The sequence below is a fragment of the Elephantulus edwardii genome, unplaced genomic scaffold (assembly GCF_000299155.1).
Source record: "Elephantulus edwardii isolate Elephantulus edwardi_28Jun2011 unplaced genomic scaffold, EleEdw1.0 scaffold00540, whole genome shotgun sequence".
In the NCBI taxonomy this organism is placed as follows: Eukaryota; Metazoa; Chordata; class Mammalia; order Macroscelidea; family Macroscelididae; genus Elephantulus; species Elephantulus edwardii.
In genome coordinates, this window is record NW_006400290.1 from 100,190 (window position 1) to 106,190 (window position 6,001).

The following is a 6,001-nucleotide window of genomic DNA, read 5'->3' on the forward strand; positions in this document are numbered from 1 at the left end:
CTCCAAGTACTATAGTAGTGTTACCTATCTCCTTTTTCAACTTTGTTAATGTGTGTTTTATATATTTTGCAGGTCTTTCATTTGGTGCATAGATATTCATTATTGTTGCATCTTCTTGTTCTATTGACCCTTTGAGCATTATGTAGTGACCTTCTTTGTCCTTTGTGATGGTTTTTGCATTGAAATTTATTTTATCAGAAATTAATAACGCTACTCCTGCTTTTTTTTTTTTGTTGTTCCATTTGCTTGGTATATTTTGTCCCATCCTTTAAATTTTAGTCTTTCTTTACCTTCATTTTTTAGATGTGTCTCTTGTAGGCAACATATTGATGAATTTTGTTTTTTTATCCAATCTACTACTCTTTTTCTCTTCAGTGGTGCATTTAAACCATTCACGTTCAGTGTAATTATTGAGAGGTAGGGTTTTATTGCTGTCATTTTGTTAATTCTTTCTGGTGTTGTTTCTAGTTACTTTGGTCCATCCTGTTTTCTGTGGCATCTCTGTTTCCAGGACGTCTCTCAGTGTTTCCTGTATGGCTGGTCTTGTTTTGACAAACTTCTTTAGGTTCTGTATTTCTGGGAATATTTTACTCTCTCCTTCGTACTTGATATTTTGCAGGATACAGTATTCTTGGTTGAAAGTTGTGTTCTTTAAGTGTTCGATAAATGCCATTCCACTTTCTTCTTGCTTGCATGGTTTCCGCTGAGAAATCAGCAGTTAATCTTATCTGTTTTCCCTTATAGGTCACTCTTTGTTTCTCTCTCGTTGCTTTTAGTATTCTCTCCTTATCTTTAGTTCTAGCAAATTTGACAATGATGTGCCTTGGTGTTTTTCTTTTAGGGTCTATTCTATATGGTGTTCGCTCAGCTTCTTGAATATATATTCTGTTCATCTTCATTATGCCTGGAAAGTTTTCCTCTAGTAATTCTTCCACAACTTTTTCAGTGCCTTTACTTGCTTCTTCCCGTTCTAGGATTTCTATGATGTGGATGTTATTTCTTGTAATGGTCTCCCACATTATTCTTAAGCTTTCTTCTGATTCCTTCTTTTTGGATTCTGCTTTTTTCTCGGTCAGATCTGTGGTGACAATTCTATCTCCTATTTCACTGATTCTGTTTTACATCTCTTCACCTCTATTCGTATGTCCCTCCATCATGTTGACAGCATCAGAAACCTTAGATTTCATATTTTGGATCACAGTTTCTTGTTTTTCCAGTGCCTCTAATGCTTCATTTGTTTTCTCTGCATTGTTTTGGATTGTTTTTTTAAGCTCCTCCTGATCTTTGCTAGCATTGTTCTGTAATTCATCAAGTTTCTTTTTTATCCTCTGAAAATATTCAATCATTGTTCTTTTAAAATCAATGTCAGAAAGTTCCACCAGGCTTTCTGAGCTCAGCATTTTTTAAGCTGAAGGAACTGAAGAATATATTCAATTCCCAAATAGAACTACTTGAAAATGCGATGGGCAAGATACTGAACAAACCAGGAAGCATCAAAAGAAAATGGAAGTAGATCATTAATTTTGCTTCCTCTTAATTTCTTATGTGTTTGCCTATTGCTATGAACTGGCCCCTGAGGACTACCTTTGTTGTATCCCATAGGTTTTGGTATGTTGTATTTTCATTATCATTTGTTTCAAGGAATTATTTTTATTTCCTTTTTTATTTCTTCAATAACCGAACTGCTATTCTAACAGGGTGTTCTTTAGCTTCAATGTTGGTGCTTTTTTATTTTAATCTTAATAATACTTTTTTAAATGAAAGTATTATTTTTTAATAAATCTATGTATTTCAATGTTGTAACATGATAACCCAATGCTATATTAAGGTAGCAAAAATGAAGATTCCTACCTCTCTTTTTAAAAATATATATAAACACTATGAATGACAGCACACTTGCATTCAACATCACGAGAATTTATCTTCAGGTTCAGGAAGCTTCTGCAACACCTTTCAACCCGTGAAGATATACGTGTACTGATGAGGTACAGAATAAAATGCTCATGATGCAGCTGCACTCTAAAATCATAATGAAATGCAGGTCACTGAACAAATCTTTTAAATGTGATTTAAAGAAAAATAGAGCATGTATCAAAATTCAACATCAACAACATCAAAATTAGAGCATCTTAAAGAAAAGAAACCACCGAACACACATGAATTGGAACCCTGAAGAAGTGAATGTGTTTCTACCTATTTTAGGATTGAAGAGCCATGGTCTCAGAGTCCTGGAGCTGTCTGGAGTGTTCAAGCTCCTCAGTCATGGATGGATTGATGAACTAGTAGCAGTACTCCTTATCTCATATGAATGGTGGTGAAAGGTAATTTGCACTACTGCTGTGAGTAGGAGGAACAGCAGGCTGGATTTCATGCTCTCTACCACAGAACCACGAACATCTATGGTTCCACAAAACCAACATGGTCCAAAGCTACCTCCTTAAGGTTTACAAAAAACAAAACACAACAAGGGCATGTAAAACATGCAAGGAAAGCCTGCAGCTCCTGACACTCTTATTACTGTCCAGTATGAGAAACGAGCACTCATTAAACACCTGACCCCATCACACCACACGTGTCCTGATGTTGGAGGTTTTGATACAGTATTTCTCTTAACAAAAGACTGGGTTGAGTACAACCAGTCTTCTAAAAGGCAGAGAAAAGCTAGTTAAATCCTAGCTAATTAAACCCATTCTTAATTTTGAACTATAGATGAGGGTGCAATTTGAAAAGCATTTTCCAAAGTTTAACCACTTATTCCCAAACTTCAGGTACAACTGGATTGCAAGTAAAGTAAACCACTGTGTAGAATTCTATTATCTAGGGAGCTCTGGTGGCCTAGTGGCAAGAAGCTGCAACTACAATCCCAGAGGTGCACGGTTCGAATCCACCAGATGCTCTGCCGAGGAAGGAGGGGCAATCTCCTCCTGTACCAGTCAGATCTGATTTGACGGTACACGCACACAAAACTTAATAAAAAATAAAAATTTAAAAAAAAAGAATTCTATTATCTTTGCTGTGGTAATTCATCTTCGGCCACTATATCTGTGGGGATCCTTCATATGATTTTTAAACTTCAAATGATGCAGATGAAAGGAAAGACAACAGATCTGCAAAATCCTGTGTGCTGAGCTGCTCGATTCTAATTAAGCGCAAACTGGAGACTCCTGGCTCCTCACCAAGAGGTGCTGATCTCACAAATGCTTCCTTCTACTGGTCAGTGGCCCAGACTTAAATTGTGTTTGATTAGGAAATCCTATAATCCAACATATACAGATGCATCATCTCGACACAAACAGCACGAAATCCTTTCCAATAACCCGGTACAGCCTTTCTGTGTCATGCTAAATCTCATTTTCAGACCTGAACCAAGCCCAGAAATAATAGCACAGCCTTTGCTTTAGTCACAGCTCTTTAAACAAGTGCTCTTCCCCTATAATATGGACAACTTTTAATAAGCTTTCTTCTGTGGAAACAAAAGTAAAAAAAGAAAAAAATCAGATGAAGTAGTTGTATCTTCTTAGGGTCAACGATCATAACCCAAGGTTTATTCTCCCCATGAACAGGGTGTACTTAAGTAGAAAAAGGAAATAAAATTAGCCTATGGAAAAGTTAAAGAGGTGGTTTACAGAGAGCTGTAGATGATTTTAAACTGACAAGAAAGATAGATATATAGATATATGTATGTATGTATGCATGTATAAAGCTGGTCACTGCCTTGGGTAATTTATATACTCTATCCAATATTTTTTGTAGGACATTCATTCTTTTTTTTTTAAAAAAAGTTTTCAGCTTTAATGAAATTACTTTGGAAATAATGTACATTTCCATGACACCCACACTACAGTTTCTGGAGTCAGAGTAAGATTACACAGAATTACACGGATTATATAATTAATATGAATGCCAACATCTCTTAGCAGTTATTTGTTATATGTTGTTGTTGATATGTGCCGTCGAGTCGCTTGCGACTCATAGCGACCCTATGTACAACAGCCCTAAACTCCACTCTGTCCTGTGCCAATCGCACTGTCCCTGACACTCCCAACACAATTATCCCAGTCACTGAATCAATCCACCTCACAGAGGGCCTTCGTCTCCTGCGCTGTCCCTCCACCCTCCCAAGCATGATGTCCCTCTCCAAGGACCGGTCTCTCCTCACAACATGTCCAAAGTATGTTAGACGGAGCCTCAGAATCCTTGCCTCCAAGGAGCCACCCGGTTTAACCCTTTCCAGGACAAATCTGTTTGTTTTCCTAGCCGTCCATGGTATTCTCAATACTCTTCTCCAGCACCACAGCTCAAAGGCATCAATTCTCGTTCTATCCTCCTTGGTCATTGTCCAACTCTCTGATGCATAACAAGTGATTGCGAAGACCATAGCCTGTATCAGACGCACCTTAGTCTCCAGAGAGACACCATTGCTCTTCAGTACGTTGGAGAGGTCCCTAACAGCAGACTTTCCCATGGCAATGCACCTTTTAATTTCCTGGCTGCTGGTGCCAAGACTGTTGACTATGGAGCCAAGCAAACTAAAGCTGTGTACAATCTCAATCTCTTCACCATCCATCCTGATGCTGCCAATTGGTCCAGTGGTGAGAATCTTTGTCTTCTTGACATTGAGCCTCAATCCATATTGTGGGCTGCAGTCCTTGACACTCTGCAGCAGGCGCTTCAGGTCCTCTTCAGTTTCAGCAAGCAGGGTAGTGTCATCCGCATAACGCAGGTTATGATGCAGAATTTGTTATATGGCAAACAAAATCAAGAAAATGACCATCAAACAAAAAAGACCCATAGCTTCAGACAAGGCAAATCCCAGGATAGCATATGAGAACAGCTGCTGCTTCAGTGAAGGATTTCTGGCATAGCCAATGATGAGGCTGCCAAAGACTGTCCCAATACCAGCACCAGAACCAGCCACTCCTACTGATGCAGCTCCTGTACCAATAAATTTGGCAGCAGTATCAATGTCTCTGCTGATAGCACTGGTTTGAAACTCCCTCTGGATTAGTGGAGACACACCATTCTGGGCCCCACTAAATACTGCTGGGCCCTCTGCAGGCCTAGCTTCTGGTCGCGATAACACTGATGCAGTAATTGGTCTGTATGCAACCCTGGATCCAGCTCGGATCAGAGCCGGGGTGCAGGAGAGCTTGGAGCAGGCGAACATCTTAAACTCTTTGGGGAGGCGCGGCTGGAGGACTTGAGTGACAGGTGGCATGGGCTCCTCTCCCGCTTCCTCCCTTCTAAGCAGTGGCAGCAGCGGCAGAGGTCGAAGTCAGGACATTCATTCTTAAGGCAGAAGAATCTAATATTACATATAACAACTTGATTCTCACATCTACGGATCAAACCAGGAGGAGACGTTTCCCTGACTAGCAGTACTTATATGTGGTGAGGATTTCATTCTTAGTGTAGATAAGAGTAGAACATTTACGAGAACATAAAAAGATGTGGTTTTAAGACACACAATTATGATTTTTGAATTTGGAATCAATGAGGCTGTAGGTATTAAGGCAAAACTATTCCCATGATAAATGAACAAAACTGGTCCGAAAAGATACTTTGTATTATTTTAGCGTTTGTTTGTTTTTAATTTGTTTAGGCTTGTTTTGTGCCCTAATATGTGATCAATTATGGAAAATGTCCCAGGTGCACTTGAGAAGAAAATGAGTTTTAGTTGGGAATACATGCACAAGTTTGAGTTGGCTGATTGTGCAGTTGAGATCTGTATCTTTATTTTCTTTGGCGTTGGCCTATACTTGGTTGAAAATTGTGTGTTAAAAGTCTCCTACCCCTATGTGGTGCTGTATATTTCTTCAATTTTGTTAACAGATGTTTTATGTAGGTCTATAATTTGGAGCATGTTCGATCAATCTCCGATTGTAAAAGTTGGTAAAAATCTTCAATCTCCTCTTCCTTGGCTCTGGTTGTTGGTGCATATATTTGAATGATAGTGGTATTCACTGGACTTCCTTGTATGCGTATAGATATTATCCTGTCA

General features: G+C 38.9%; 1 pseudogene; it reads right to left on the reverse strand.

Moving 5' to 3' along the window:
• Positions 1-4,741: 4,741 nt before the first annotated feature.
• Positions 4,742-5,167, reverse strand: LOC102867446 (annotated as a pseudogene).
• Positions 5,168-6,001: the final 834 nt, after the last annotated feature.